We start from the raw sequence: 17,055 nt of genomic DNA, 5'->3' as shown, positions 1-17,055 counted from the left end.
CCAGCTACTCGGGAGGCTGAGTCAGGAGACCGGCATGAACCCGGGAGGCGGAGCTTGCAGTGAGCCGAGATTACGCCACTGCACTCCAGCCTGGGTGACAGAGCGAGACTCTGTCTCAAAAAAAAAAAAAAAAACCATAAAACTTAGCCAGGCCTAGTAGCGGGTGCTTGCAATCCCAGCTACTCAGGAGGCTGCAGCACAAGAATCACTTGAACCTCAAAGGCAGAGGTTGCAGTGAGCTGAGATCATGCCACTGCACTCCAGCCTGGGCGACAGAGTGAGACTCTGTCCCCCAAAATACCCAAAACAAACAAACAAAAAACACAACAACGAGACATTCTTAGCAAACCAATTATCTGCGAACAATTCAACGTCGGCTCTTTAAAAAAATCCCGCTGTGGCATTATGCTCTGGACACATACATTAATTTATGGCTAGCCCTTCAAGACAACCGGGTGGGTAAAATTATATAAATGTTCACCGCCTCTATACTTTGTTCCAGTGACTCCCTGAGTAATGGATTGTTTTGCCAATTACTCAGCAACATTTAAGACCTGCTTCCGGAGGCCCTAAGTAGCTCAGCATTGTAAGACCGAAGTACTGAAGAAAATCCGCCTGTGTGGCTGTGAATAACATCTCCATCCATCACTGTACACATCAGATAGGCCAGACAATGCAGGCTTTATTTATTTCAGGTATGCCTTGTGCTTCAGATCATGGGACTCTAGTACAGCACCCCCAGAAAATTATCAAGGGCAAAGAAATCATAATACATACCTCTAGTTCAGTGGGTCCTTGGATAACCTCTTTCCTCTCTCCTAGTTCTTTAGCTAAAAGATTCAGGAGCCTTAGCAACAAGAAGGAGCTATCCTACAAGTTGCATTATTCTAGATATTTGGATGCTTTTTTTTTTTGAGACGGAGTCTTGCTCTGTCGCCCAGGCTGGAGTGCAGTGGCACAATCTTGGCTCACTGCAAGCTCTGGTTCCCGGGTTCACACCATTCTCCTGCCTTAGCCTCCCAAGAAGCTGGGACCACAGGCGCCCGCCACCACGCCCGGCTAACTTTTTGTGTATTTTAGTAGAGATGGAGTTTCACCTGTTAGCCAGGATGGTCTCGATCTCCTGACCTCATGATCCACCCGCCTTGGCCTCCCTAAGTGTTAGGATTACAGGCGTGAGCCACCGTGCCTGGCCTTTTTTTTTTTTTTTAAGCGATGGGGGTCTTGCTATGTTGCACAGGCTTGTCCTGAATGCCTGTCCTTAAGTGATCCTCTTCCTTGGCCTTCCAAGTAACTGGGATTACAGCAATGAGCCACCATAGCAGGCTTTTGGATGCTTTTTTTTTTTTTTTTTTTGAGACAGAGTCTCTTTTTTGTCACTATGGCTGGAGTGCAATGGTGTGATATTGGCTCACTGCAACCTCTGCCTCCCAGATTCAAAAGATTCCTCTCCCTCAGCCTCCCAAGTAGCTGGGATTACAGGTGCGAGCCACTACACTTGGCTAATTTTTGTATTTTTAGTAGAGATGGGGTTTCACCATATTGGCCAGGCTGGTCTCGAACTCCTGACCTCAGGTGATCCGCCCACCACAGCCTCCCAAAGTACTGGGGTTACAGGCGTGAACTACTGTGCCTGGCCAGATACTTTTTAACCAGAGGAAAAAACAAGCCTCTTTATTGGAATAATATATCAATATATGCAGATAATCAGACAATACCAGTCAGACAACAATGACTTCTTAAATGGATACAGATCATGCTTTCCACGTTAAAAAAAAAAAAAAAAGAAAAAAAAAAAAGGCCAAGCGCAGTGGCTCATGCCTGTAATTCCAGCACTTTAGAAGGCTGAGGCAGGCGGATTATGAGGTCAGGAGATCGAGACCATCCTGGCTAACACAGTGAAACCCCATCTCTACTAAAAATATAAAAAATTAGCCGGGCATGGTGGTGGGCACCTGTAGTCCCAGCTACTCAGGAGGCTGAGGCAGGAGAATGGCGTGAACCCGGGAGGCGGAGCTTGTGGTGAACCAAGATCACGCCACTGCACTCCAGCCTAGGCAACAGAGCGAGACTCCATCTCAAAAAAAAAAAAAAAAAGGAAAGAAAGAAAAAGAAAGGCTGGAGGTGGTGGCTCATACTTATAATCCCAGCACTTTGGGAGGCCCAGAAGGGAGGATTACCTGAGGCCAGGAATTTGAGACCTGCCTAGGCAATGTAGAGAGACCCTGTCTTGACAAAAAAAATTAAAAATTAGCCAGGCATGATGATGTGCACCTACCTGTAGTCCCAGCTACTCAGGAGGCTGAGGTGGGAGAATTGTTGGAGCCCAGGAGGTTGAGGATGCAACAAGCCATGACTGCGCCACTGCACTCCAGCCTGGGCGACAGAAAGATACCCTTTCTCAAAAATAATAAATAAAGGCCAGGTGTGGTGGCTCACATCTGTAATCCCAGCACTTTCGGAGGCAGAGGCAGGCCGATCACCTGAGGTCAGGAGTTCCAGACCAGCCTGGCGAACATGGTGAAACCCCATCTCTACTAAAAATACAAAAATTAGCCAGGCATGGTGGCAGGCACCTATAATCCCAGCTACTCGGGAGACTGAGACAGGAGAATCACTTGAACCCAGGAGGCAGAGGTTGCAGTGAGCCAAGATTGTGCCATTGCATTCCAGCCTAGGGAACAAGAGTGAGACTTTGTCTCAAAAAATAATAATAATAATAACAATAATTCATAAAAATGTAAAAAGTCCCTTAACTGAGGCCAGGTGCAGTGGCTCATGCCTGTAATCCCAGCACTTTGGGAGGCCGAGGTGGGTGGATCACCCGAGGTCAGGAGTTCAAGACCAGCCTGACCAACATGGAGAAACCCCATCTCTACTAAAAATACAAAATTAGCTGGATGTGGTGGCGCATGCCTGTAAGCCCAGCTACTCAGGAGGTTGAGGGAGGAGAATCGCTTGAACCCAGGAGGCGGAGGTTGCAGTGAGCAGAGATCACACCACTGCACTCCAGCCTGGGCAACAAGAGTGAAACTTTGTCTCAAAAAAGCCCCTTAACTATAATCTCACTAAGAACCAAAAAATATTTAATTTTTACTTTTTGCATGATCTGCTTAGTTTTCTTAATAAAGCTGTGAAACGGAAGGGGAATTTGCTGCAGTTTGGCAGTCTTTTAGGTGGAGGATTATAGTGAATACATTTTTAGATTATTGGTATTGTAGCAGGACAAGGCGCAAACAAAACTCCTCAGACACCTAGTTAAAGAAGGAAGAGGTTTATTCAGCCAGGAACATCGGCAGGACTCCTGTCTCAAGAGCTGAGCTCCCTGAGTGAGCAATTCCTGTCTCTTTTAAGAGCTCACAACTCTTAAGGGGGTCCGCATGAGAGGGTCATGATCGATTGAGCAAGCAGGGGTACGTGACAGGGGCTGCATGCACCGGTGGTCAGAGTGAAACAGAACAGATCTGGAAATTTTACAATGTCTTTCTATAATCTATAGATAACATCAGTTGCTAGGTCAGGGGTCGAGTTTTAACTACCAGGCTTAGGTCAGGCAGGCCCAGGCCTGGTTTCGGGTCTGGTTCCTTGGTTTCAGGTCTGATTCCTAGGCACCAGGCTACTTGCCTTTAATTTTGCTTCTCTTTCCTTTTCTGAGTATAAAACAACGAGAGGGTCTCTCTCTTCCCTCATTTCTCCCCTTTGAGACTCTCACTTTTTATTAGCGGGAGTTCTCACTTTTATTTTCACTACTTAGTCTTCTTGTGCAATAGATTGGTAGTGATTCATATAGTACACTTGTGCTGAAGCATTTTGGTGAACTAAGGTAGCGATGAAGCTTTTTATCATTTGAAGAAGTCCACAGGTAGCAAACAAGGAAGCACTAAGCAGGTTCTTACAGCTATTATAACTTCTATTATAAGAGTTTTAAATCTTCCTAGTGCTGGGAACTAATTTCTAAACATGACCCTAGGATCTAATCCATGCCACACTTGCATGGGCACATGTGCCAGTTTTGTTATATCTTTAACTATGTCTTCAACTACTTGCCCTGATCATGTGTAGACATCATTTAGTAAGGTTAAATTTTCCATAAACCTGTTTGGACCAACAGAGGCAAGATGGCGCAGTTCCCGGTTCTTCACCTTCAGCTTTCCCGCACCCGGGAAAGACACAGGTCGACTGCGCAGGTGCAATCCGACCTCCCACTGAGAAAACCTGCAACCCGCCTAGCCACGCCTACCACCCGGCCCCCAACCCGCCTACATCCCGCCCACTGCCCGCCCACTCCCAGGCCCAGGACATAAAAGCCGCTCCCAGCAGGCGCAATGTGCCCACTTCCTCAGCCCTCACTCCTGTCGGGACTGTAGGAACTCCGCCCAAGAGCTCCCCGGGGTGACTCCCCTGGCCTCCCCTGCCGGAGACCGAGGGACCTCACCCCTCCCCCACACCTTCTTTCCTGAAGCTGGGGGACCAAAAATAAATGTGCAGTTTTGCTCCTAGCCTTGCCTACTTGCTGGTCATTTAATACTAGCCCTGGTTTCCTGGAAAGCAAATCAGCTTCCTAGAAAGCAAATCAGCTTCCTGGTGAGCCTAGAAAGCAAATCAAAACCTTTCCTTCAGCTGCTAGCAAGTAGTCGAGAGCTAGTCTATCTTGATAGATGGCATTCCTCATCTGAGTTTCTTGCCGGGCTAGAACAGTCAAGGCTTGACCGGTTTTATTAGTGATGATTTCTAAAACAGCTTGCAACCATATGATTCGGTTGAGCATGTAAATGGGGGTCTGATATCCGTATGAGCCATCTTGTGCCTAAGTAGCAGGCCTATAGTATTATATGATTCTCTTAGGGGGCTATTCATTATTTTTCCATGTTTTTATAGCTTTGCTTTTCATTTTGCAGGAATCATAGACAGGGAAGCCCAGGAGTTTGCCTGTTTTTATGGGCAGTAGGAAGAAAGATGGTTTAATAGTGCTAATAACACAACTACCTGTCCACTGGTCAGGCAGCTTAGTGTAGGTTCTATGTCCACATATCCAGTATTGCCTAGTGGTGGCCGTCTAGTCCTGGTGGGATTCTGGGTGGGCTTAAATGGTCTGCAACTTTGGAAATTTACTGATGGATTTTTATCTGTGTGGTTTGAACTCCATCATGTAACTGTTTTTGTGGTACCATTATACAGTTTTTGTCCTAGGCAACTAAGTCATCCTACGGAATGAGTGAATTCTTTCCTTTTTCTAGCTATGCAATATTGTCCAATAATTGAGACTTTTAGAACCTAGAAATGATCAGGGTGATTCTTTAGGGCTGGGAATTCATCAGGAACTGGGTCTGTAGGCACTAATTCTGGGGCTTCTTATGGCCACTGATCTCCTATTACTTTTCCTCCACAAACATAACATTTAGAGACTGGGCTACATACCTTGGATAGAATAACATTATACAAACAAGTTTCTTTTAGAGTCCCAGTACACTTATAATGACCATAAAATAATAGGACCGTAGCAATCTTTTGTCCTACCTCAGTGACTTGATGTATATACTGGGAACAGTCCTCAGTCTGAGGAAGGTCAGTTGAAGTCCTTACAGTACAAGTCCAAATTTTAAGGAAAATGAATCCCGCGATGAGTTTCTTCATGCTTCGGCCATGCGTGGACCAGTCAGCTTCTGGGTGTGACTGGAGCAGGGCTTGTCGTCTTTTCCAGAGTCACTTTGCAGGGGTGAAGCTGCTCCCATCCACGTACAGCTCCTAGTCTACTGATGTTTAAGGATGGTCTCCGAGGTTGGGCCCACTAGAATAAACTGAGCCCAATACCTCTACACAGTTATGTTTAACTGGGCTCTCTGATACCAGAAGTAAGGTGACAGGGTTTAGGGTGTTGCAAACTTCAATGGTTATGTGGGGATTTTCATAGAGCAAGCTTTGGTATCTAGTTAGTCTAGCATCCATTAGCTAATGATGTCCTTTGGTATTTATTAAAGTCACCACAGCATGGGGGGACTTTATGTTTAGGTTTTGCCTAAGAGTTAGCTCATCTGCCTCTTGTGCTAACAGGGCCATTGCTGCCAGGGCCCTTAGATATGGGGGCCAGCCTTTGGAAACCCTGTCTAGTTGTTTTGAGAGATAGGCCACTGGCCTTGGCCAGGGCCTCACAGTCTGGGTTAAAACTCCAACTGCCATTTTTTTTTTTTTTTTTTTTGGACACATGGAGTGTAAAAGTTTTGTCAGGTCAGGTGGCCCCAGGACTGGGGCAGACGTGAGTTTTTCTTTTAACTCGTGAAAAGCTTATTGCTGTTTCTGTTAACTCATGAAAAGCATGTTGCTGTTGGTTGTAATAGATGTAGCTTATCTGATTTACATTTTCATTAACTGTTACCTACTAAAATATTGACTTAAATCCTGTAGCTATTTGATTTCAAACTTTAAATTGATCTGGTGTTCCTCATGGGACTCCAATTGCTTCTAAATGGATGTGAGAGTTGAAAGACCTATAAGGAGCTTCTCTCACTTTATGATGTCTTATTTTTCCTCCCTCTTGTAGATGAAATGCCAGGGTGAAAGGGATAGCCAATTGGACTAAAGTATAAGTGCCACTCCAGTTACTCGGCAGAGTGCCCAGTAAAGGTCCACCACAATACCACCACACATCCGCTTGGGGATGAACAAGGGCTGACTGATTGATAAGGTCTTGAAAATTCTTTTTTTTTTTTTTTTTTTTTTTGAGATGGAGTCTTGCTCTGTCGCCCGGGCTGGAGTGCAGTGACCGGATCTCAGCTCACTGCAAGCTCCGCCTCCCGGGTTTACGCCATTCTCCTGCCTCAGCCTCCGGAGTAGCTGGGACTACAGGCGCCCGCCACCTCGCCCGGCTAGTTTTTTTTATTTTTATTTTTTTTATTTTTTTTAGTAGAGACAGGGTTTCACCATGTTAGCCAGGGTGGTCTCGATCTCCTGACCTCGTGATCCGCTCGTCTCAGCCTCCCAAAGTGCTGGGATTACAGGCTTGAGCCACCACGCCCTGCCAAGTTCTTGAAAATTCTTAAACTCATCACATCCCTTCAGGTCTCCAAGGAATGCTAAGTTTCCTTCCTGTTATGAGAGACATGAAGTGAGCTTAATGTTGGGAGATGAATTCTGGATGGCCCTCAGGGGCTGAACTGCAAGGTGCCAGACTTTGGGATATAGCAGAGAGAGCTTGGCATGACTTATTACTCCAGGCTGTAGAATCCTGGAAAAGAGCTACCATGCAGCCCACGCCCGGTCGACTGGAGGACCACCTTAGTGGAAAGGGGGACAATCAGGGCCTCTGGCCTGCCATGTGCACAAGCATAACAACTGCTTTTGTTTGACGTGTGGATGGAATATTTGATCCATTTCAACCAGGCATTTGCATCTTGGTATGCTGTCTTAATTGTCAAAGTTTATTTTAAGTTTTTAACTTTTATGATCTTCTAGTAAAATGAATGTTTCCTTTAGCACCTATTTTTGTTAGTTTTTAAACCAGAGAAAGCAAAATACCATTTTACATTTAACAATGCTTTTTGTATGATCTTTATACTAGATAAGCTAAATTTTACCTTTATATTAGTGTGTTATTAATGTTAAACTTAATTTTAATAAAACCTTGTAGACATATTTATCTAATTTTTAATGTTTGATCATAAGGTAAGATTTTATAGACTCTTTTTAACCTTTTATAATTTTTGTTAACGAGCAGGTTGGTGCTTTAAGAAAAACCTGTTGCGTTTTGACTTTAATGTCCAGTTCACAGAAAAACTGGATATATCTTTTTAACTTTAGCTAATATGTTTACACACAGAATTTACACACAATTAATGTTTTAAAACTTGCTTAAACTTTTAAAACAAAATATACATATTTTTAACATTCTAATGTAGGTAAAAATCCACATTCTTATGCCTCCTTATAATCATTTTATCAAAGGTGTACTTTACTTTCCTTATACACCTTGCACACAAACTGACTCTTCAATAGTTTTACATTTAGGAGGCCTAATTACTTTTAAATTATACAACATTTCTTGCATAAATTATTTTTTAACACACTTTTTTTTAATAACTTTTTTTTTCTTTCACGACTTTTACAGGCAATTTTTTGACATGTCTTAACTTTCTGACTTACTATAAACATTTCTTTCTTTCTTTTTTTTTTTTTTTTTGAGGTGGAGTCTCGCTCTGTCACCCAGGCTGGAGTGCAGTGGCGCCATCTCGGCTCACTGCAAGCTCCGCCTCCCGGGTTCACGCCATTCTCCTGCCTCAGCCTCCCGAGTAGCTGGGACTACAGGCGCCTGCCACCGCGCCCGGCTAATTTTTTTTTGTATTTTTAGTAGAGACGGGGTTTCACCATGGTCTCGATCTCCTGACCTTGTGATCCGCCCGCCTCGGCCTCCCAAAGTGCTGGGATTACAGGCGTGAGCCACCGCGCCCAGCAAACATTTCTTTCTTTAAACAACCAGTTAATTTATTTGTTTCAGGACAAGAATTTACCCTATAACACTCTTTTTATATAAATCCCATCCCCTCTTTTTTTCCCCCTTTTTTTCGAAGATGATAACCATTCTTTTCTAAAGAGAATCTTTTTTTTTTTTTTTTTGTCTGTAGACTCACTGTCTAAGGCCACAAGAATAGAAGTTACTATAATACATGCTACACTGTTAACTTTTACCAAACTTTACTTTTGTTGAAAACCTTACAAGTTTGTGATTTTAATTATCCTTTGCTATTAATAAGACCTTGTTTTGTCCAAATTAACTTAGAATTGGTATAGATGGCCTTTTTTTTTTTAACTCCTTGTGTATCTCTTTCTCTCTTTTTTTGTCTCTGACTTTGTCTCCCTCTCTGACTTTCCTTTTGACTCTGTCTCTTCCTCTCTCTCTCTGCCTCTCTCTCTCTGCCTCTCTCTCTCTGCCTCTCTCTCTGCCTCTCTCTCTCTGCCTCTCTCTCTCTTCCTCTCTCTCTCTGCTTCTCTCTCTCTGCCTCTCTCTCTCTGCCTCTCTCTCTCTGCCTCTCTCTCTCTGCCTCTCTCTCTCTGCCTCTCTCTTTCTTTCTCTCTCCTTGACTCCTTCTTTCCCTCTTTTCCTCTCTGTCTCTTTTCTTTCTCTCTGCTGGTCTTTCCTTGCTTTTGCCAGCTGCTTATGCTGCTGTTCTCTCAACCACTGTGTGTTGCAGGCGAGGGGTCTAAAACCATCTGTAACCAGTGTCTATGTATAGGAGCTGGTCTGGGTGTCCTGGCTTACAGGTTACCTTGTGCCATACCTCTGAAACAACGGACCCGTCTAGGCTTCCTTTTAATGGCCAAACTATCTCTAATGCTGGCCAGTCTATCTTGCACAAAGTTTTAAGTTTTCCTGGTGTCATAGTACTCCATAGTCTCCCTTAAATCCTTTTTTGAAATTTTTCAACATAGTTCCTAGGAGAGTGGGCTTATTTGTGCCTGACCCATGCTTTTTCAAGACAAAACACCATGCTCACATCACACGCACAGCACAAAACAAAGAACGGGTAAAAAGGGCACATGCATACTTTTGCAGTTTACACCAAACTAAAATCAAAACTAAAATAAGAGTATCCAGAAATCTAAGCCAGGTCAAAACCAAAACCAAAGTATCAAGCAATCCAAGTCAAGTCAAAAACAAAAACCAAAGTGCCGGTACAGGCGCACCATGGGTGATCAAGCCACACTTCCACTCAAAAGGAGTGGGCAAGTTCCTAAGACCGGTCCTGTCAAGCAATTCAAACCAAGTCAAAACCAAAACCAAAACCAAAGTGCCAATAAAGGCATGCCGTGGGTGATCAGGCCACGCTTCCACTCAAACGGAGTGAGCAAATTACAAAGACTAGTCTTACCAAATTTTAGATATCCAGACTCCTAGTGCCCATTCTTTCCCGGTGTTCAGCCACTGTGTTGATCCTCCATGGGGACCTGCCACACACTGCTCTGGCGAGGCATCCCACTGGGGCAGGTGCCTACCCGGGAGCGCTCTCAGGATCCGTATCACTCCAGCTGGTCAGAGTCTCCCACAGGGATGTTCCACAGGGCAGGCTTAAGCTGCCTAAGGAGCTGCCTTAACCATCACTAATCACCTTGCTTCCCAATCAGGGAACCAAGAAATGTAGCAGGACAAGCCACAGACAAAACTCCTCAGACACTGAGTTAAAGAAGGAAGAGGTTTATTTGGTTGGGAATATCAGCAGGACTCCCACCTCAAGAGTCGAGCTCCCCGAGTGAGCAATTCCTGTCCCTTTTAAGGGCTCACAATTCCTGTCCCTTTTAAGGGGGTCTGCACGAGAGGGTCGTGATCAATTGAGCAAGCAGGGGGTGCGTGACAGGGGCTTCATGCACCAGTGGTCAGAGTGAAACAGGACAGACCCAGAAGTTTTACAATGTCTCTCTATAATCTATAGATAACATCAGTTGCTAGGTCAGGGGTCAAGTTTTAACTACCAGGCTTAGGTCAGGCAGGCCCAGGCCTGGTTTCAGGTCTGGTTCCTTGGTTTTGGGTCCGATTCCTAGACACCGGGCTACCTGCCTTTAGTTTTGCTTCTTTCCTTACTGAGTATAAAATAATATGAGAGGGTCTCTCTCTTCCCTCAGTATAGTAACTTCCCCAATGGATGTAAAATTTTGAGGACTAAACCAAGTCCTGCACTTTCCATTCCAACCTAATTAATTCCAGTGAATGAAACATTCATTGGGGAAAATATAGAAGATGCAGAAGAGTTGCTTACATGACCTGAGTCAACAATTCAGTGACGCTCTGCATATAATAATCAAAATAGGGCCAGGCGCAGTGGCTAACGCCTGTAATCCCAGCACTTTGGAAGGCCGAGGAGGGAGGATCACAAGGTTAGGAGATCGAGATCATCCTGGCTAACATGGTGAAACCCTGCCTCTACTAAAAATACAAAAAATTAGCCGGGTGTGGTGGTGGGCGCCTCTAGTCCCAGCTACTTGGGGGGTTGAGGCAGGAGAATGGTGTGAACCTGGGAGGCAGAGCTTGTGTGAGCTGAGATCGTGCCACTGCACTCCAGCCTGGGCGACAGAGGGAGACTTCGTCTCAAAAAAAAAAAAAGGTCATGTTTTACTTTTTCAGGAACTGCCACACTGACTTTCCAAGCTGCTGCTTTGTACATTCCACTAGCAATGCACAAGGGTTCCTATGTCTCCACATCCTTGTCAGCACTTCATCTTTTTAATTATAGCCATCCTAGTGAGTGTGATGCCGTATCTAATTGTGGTTTTGATCATTGAACATCTTTTCATGTACTTATAGAAGTTACTAAAAAATTACTTTAGGCAGATGGAGAGGAAAAGGGGTCCTTGGAAACTTGTCTATTTTAAATCAACTCCAGAAACATTTCTGGTTTACCAGGAAAGCCCCGGCTCTCAGATCCCAGCCAGCAACCTTTGACATGCAAATGCATATCATTTGCATATCAATCGCCCCCCAAACATAGCGATTCCCACCTTTGTCCTCTTGCCCTTGCCCCCACATGTGCCTGGCAACAGGGCTGCCCCCACTTATCCCCACCTGTGTAAAACATCATGGTGCCCTGTATTTGCACATTAAAAGGCTAGGGTGAGCGGGCCAGTTTTTTCGTGGGCTATGTGAATGACGTGCCTGGTTAAACCAATCCCCTAAGCCCTATGCAAATTAGAGACCACCTCCTCCAGCTTCCTCATATTCCTGGCTGGTATGGAGCCCCCCTCCCCCTGTCTCTGTACAGGAGACCTTCTTCCTTTTTTCTTCTCCTTTCTTGCCTATTAAACTCTCCACTCCTTAACACCACTTCACTTGTATCTGTGTCATTTCATCCAATGTGCATGAGACAAGAGCCCTGGTGTTCCTCCACTTATCAGAGCCCTATCATTTTGGAACATGGGTCAGAAAAATGCAAAGTACAGCCTTCGTTGGAGTGGTGAGTTTGGGAGCAGTCCTAAAATCTGTTCTATCATTGTGAGGCACTCTTAGCCTCTATATTAAAATAAACGAACGTCCGTCAGCCTAATACATACGCTTAGCATTGGCTGCGGTACTAAAGACTCGGATGTGAGGCTTGCTGGGGAGAACATGGAGAACCCCCCATTACCCACAGGTACTGGAAATGTTGGCCATGTTTGAACTAGCTTCTTGTGTTAGGGATAATGCTCAAAATCCTAAGGAAATTGAACACTAGAACAAAGGATTCTTAGCAAAGCAATTTTACTTCTGTGCAGAGGGTTGCCTCCTTGGCCAGTTGCCATGAGAGCACACCTGAACAAAGGGGCATAAGAGCCTTTTACTCCTGACGCAAGTCCTGCCCCCTGTACCCTTTCCCCATTGGCTGGGGTTGGGTCATACAATCTAAACTGATCCTGGTTGGCTAAACATTACTTTTTTTTTTTTTTTTTGAGATGAAGTCTCGCTCTGTCGCCCAGGCTGGAGTGCAGTGGCCGGATCTCAGCTCACTGCAAGCTCCGCCTCCGGGTTTACGCCATTCTCCTGCCTCAGCCTCCCGAGTAGCTGGGACTACAGGCGCCCGCCACCTCACCCGGCTAGTTTTTTGTATTTTTTTTTTTTTTTTTTTTTTTTTTTTTGAGACGGAGTCTTGCTCTGCCGCCCAGGCTGGAGTGCAGTGGCCGGGTCTCAGCTCACTGCAAGCTCCGCCTCCCGGGTTTACGCCATTCTCCTGCCTCAGCCTCCCGAGCAGCTGGGACTACAGGCGCCCGCCACGTCGCCCGGCTAGTTTTTTTTTTTTTTGTATTTTTTAGTAGAGACGGGGTTTCACCATGTTAGCCAGGATGGTCTCGATCTCCTGACCTCGTGATCCGCCCGTCTCGGCCTCCCAAAGTGCTGGGATTACAGGCTTGAGCCACCGCGCCCGGCCGTTTTTTGTATTTTTTTAGTAGAGACGGGGTTTCACCATGTTAGCCAGGATGGTCTCGATCTCCTGACCTCGTGATCCGCCCGCCTCGGCCTCCCAAAGTGCTGGGATTACAGGCTTGAGCCACCGCGCCTGGCCTACATTTTTTTTTTTAGACGAGTCTCGCTGTCTCCCAGGCTGGAGTGCAGTGGCGCGATCTCGGCTCACTGTAAGTTCCGCCTCCCGGGTTCACACCATTCTCCTGCCTCAGCCTCCCCAGTAGTTGGACCTACAGGCGTCCACCATCATGCCCAGCTAATTTTTTGTGTTTTTAGTAGAGATGGGGTTTCACTGTGTTAGCCAGGATGGTCTCGATCTCCTGACCTTGTGATCCGCCCACCTCGGCCTCCCAAAGTACTGGGATTACCGCGTGAGCCACCACCGGCCCATTTCATTTTTTAAGATAGAGTGGGCTCCCAAAATCAAGTGGAGAGGAAGGGCAAGGGGTGTCTGTAATGAGTTAGAACGTTAGTCCTCTTTCCAAATAAGGAAAGGAATGTGAGCTGGTACTGATAACGCTTGGTACTGTGGTGTGCCTGGGCATCTAACAAAGGCAAAAAGGAAAAAAGGAGAAAAAAGGCAGGGAGTACTATGAATTAAAGAATAAAAGATTGATCAGATTATTTGAAGAGAAACCTCATCATATCCCACATTTTCGCGGGGACACGTTGCCATCAAGTGAGGCTGGGAAAAGTTCTGAGGCAACTGGGAATTTCTGGCCAGGGCACATCCTGGCATGATTCAAAGGCCTCTGGACTGGACGCAGCCTGCAACAGCCGGGTGTTGGCAGAGAATCTTCAACTATCCTGTGGCCAAACTTTCTGTCTCTATCCATGGTCTCTTACCCTCTCTGTGTGTCTAATGTGCAGGAATCTTTACGGTTCAGGGAAACAGGTCTGTTAGAAGAGATCATGAATCACGGCAGCCAGTAACTCAATAAACGTCTCTCTACAGTTTCTCTGGCAAGCACGTGGTATTTCTAAGCCACCTAGTGGAAATAAAAATCCTCTTCATGAGACACATTGCTGGTTCTCTATGGTAAATTGCAGCTTCACAACTTTTCCATTTTGCGCTTTTCTACTGCTACTTCTGTGAACGGGAAAGCTCTGCTTTTAATAGTTAGGAGTAAAATGTCTTCTGCAGCCAGATGTTCGACCTTATATTGTCCCATCAATAGAAAAATGGCCATTTGGTTCCTACATTCTTTTAAGGCACCTATTCTGTCTCCAGTTAAGATAGTACTTAATTAGTAAGGAAATTTTAAGTCTGGAAGTTAACCAGAACCATTTTCCTATGGGTAAATGCTTTATCATAGGCCGTAACAGCAGGATATAGAGTTCAATGTAGCATGCCCCCTCTGTTAAAGGGGTCTTGCCCAATTACATGATTTTTCTTGAAATGCATTTTCTTAGGAAGGCGCAAAGACCACACCAGTGTAGGAGGTCAAAGGGAAACAAAAGGCAGAGCACTAAGACTGCTTGGGGAAAGCATGACTAAGGCCCAAAAGTTGAGTTCCTCTGGTGTCATGGCTTGGAGGGTCACATCTGCAGTCACAGGTCACGGGCAGCACATTTAAATAGGTGCTGGGAATCCAGAAACCGTGGAGAGAAGGTAGTTGGGGGAACGTCCCCTACTGCTTTTGTCTCCATCCTGGATCACATACTGAAAGGAAGGAGACCAAAAGAACGCTTTTAGTCTCACTTCTCTTTCTAAATGGGAAATAGATCATGTATAACATGCACTCCCCTTGAGTGTATTTTAAAGCACTGGGACTCCTTCAACCCTGAAACTTTGAAGAAAAAGTGGCTTGTTTTCTTTTACACAGGGCATGGCCTTTTTTTTTTTTTTTTTTGAGATAGAGTCTCACTCTGTTGCCCAGACTGGGCGCGATCTTGGCTCACTGCAACCTCCACCTCCCAGGTTCATGCCATTCTCCTGCCTCAGCCTCCCAAGCAGCTGGGACTACAAGCGCCTGCCACCACGCCCGGCTAATTTTTTTTGTATTTTTAGTAGAGACGGGGTTTCACCGTGTTAGCCAGCATAGTCTCGACCTTCTGACCTCGTGATCCACCCGTCTTGGCCTCCCAAAGTGCTGGGATTACAGGATGAGCCACTGTGTCTAGCCGGGCATGGCCTTTTTACTAAACTTTTGCAAATGTTGCAAAATCAAGCCAGCTCTTTTAGCAATCACATCAGGCAGGCCCAAAGAGAATAATTACCCAAAATTAGAGAAGCCAGTTCCAGGGGAACCATCTGAGGATTCCTTTATTTGGGGCCCCTTCAAGTTCCCTTCTCATTATAGGACCTTAGGCAAGTAAAGGGAGACTTAGGCCGATTTTCTTTTTTTTTTCTTTTTTTTTTTTTGAAACATAGTTTTGCTCTTGTTGCCCAGGCTAGAGTGCAATGGCATGATCTTGGCTCACTGCAACCTCCGCCTCCCGGGTTCAAGCAATTCTCCTGCCTCTGTCTCCCAAGTAGCTAGGATTCACAGGCATGCGCCACCATGCCCAGCTAATTTTGTGGGTTTTTTTTTTTTTTTAAATAGAGACGGTTTCACCGTGTTGGTTAGGCTGGTCTTGAACTCCTGACCTCAGATGATCCACCTGCCTCGGCCTCCCAAAGTGCTGGGATTACAGGTGTGAGCCACCACACCCGGCCAATCTTCTAATGACCCTGATAGGTATACAGGAGGTTTCCAAAATTTAACTCAGGTATTTAACCTCTCATGAAGGAATGTTATGCTGCTCCTAAGCCAAACCCTAACTGTAGCTAAAACAGGCAGCTCTGCAAGCAGAAGAAAATTTTGGAGATAAGCAATAGGCCTCCTACAATAGGCCAAAAGGGGAAAGAAAAAATAGGGAAGGCGAAGAAATAGGGGAAACAATATTTCCAATAGGAAAAGAGGCAATACCTCTTGACAACCCTAATTGGAACTCCTTTCTATGGTGTTTTTCCTTCTTTCATGGTTTAAAATGGCTTCTCTCTCTTTTATAATGTTCTTCCAACCCAGGAAAAGTTAATTTTCCAAACGTTAAAATGTTTGGCTTACAGTTGAGCTGGGGGAAGGGAACACAGAAGCCTGGTATGCTGGCAAAAGGGTAAACGTTTCTTATCAGATGGGCTTTTGGCTTCTCTCTGTGCAAACCGGTAAAAGGGATAATAAGGATCATTGTTTATATTCTCTGTACATTTATAATTAATATAAAAGGATTTGTGAGGTTGGTCTTAAGCTGTAAACAATCTGGTGTGCTTTTCGTGTCTTTCTGTATAGTTCTGTCAAAGAGAGGGTATCTTAGGTTAGGATGCAGGCTCAGGACCCCATAAGCCTGGTGTTCCAGCTAGCCCAACAATACGGTCACTAACAAACTTGGCTACAGGCCTTCATCTTGTTTCATGTCCTTGCAAACATGACCTGTGACCACATGGCAATACTTTGAGCCTCCACCATTTTACGATGGTGGCTATCTTCTGGTGCTAAGTCACTACCTGGGTGAGGGCCACAAAATCAGATAAACCAGTTTATCAATCTGGGTGGTGCCAGCTTATCTATCAAGGGCAGGGTTTACAAAATGTCTTAAGCACTCATTTTAAGAGTAGTTTAGGGAGTGTCAAAATCTTTTTTTTTTTTTTTTTTTGAGACGGAGTCTTGCTCTGCCACCCAGGCTGGAGTGCAGTGGCCGGATCTCAGCTCACTGCAAGCTCCGCCTCCCGGGTTTACGCCATTCTCCTGCCTCAGCCTCCAGAGTAGCTGGGACTACAGGCGCCCGCCTCGTCGCCCGGCTAGTTTTTTTGTATTTTTAAGTAGAGATAGGGTTTCACCGTATTAGACAGGATGGTCTCGATCTCCTGACCTCGTGATCCGCCCATCTCGGCCTCCCAAAGTGCTGGGATTACAGGCTTGAGCCACCGTGCCTGGCCAGGAGTGTCAAAATCTTGTAGCCTCCAGGTGCATAGCTCCTAAGCCATGGTTTCTAATATATATATATTATATATATGAATATATATACGTATATATATTATATATATGAATATATATACGTATATATATATATACTTTTTTTTGAGATGGAGTCTTGCACTGTTGCCCAGGCTGGAGTGCAATGATGCAATCTCAGCTCACTGCAACCTCCGCCTCCCA

This window comes from Trachypithecus francoisi, unplaced genomic scaffold, assembly GCF_009764315.1.
Source record: "Trachypithecus francoisi isolate TF-2019V2 unplaced genomic scaffold, Tfra_2.0 Lachesis_group10, whole genome shotgun sequence".
NCBI lineage: Eukaryota > Metazoa > Chordata > Mammalia > Primates > Cercopithecidae > Trachypithecus > Trachypithecus francoisi.
Note: the sequence above shows the minus strand (reverse complement) of the source record.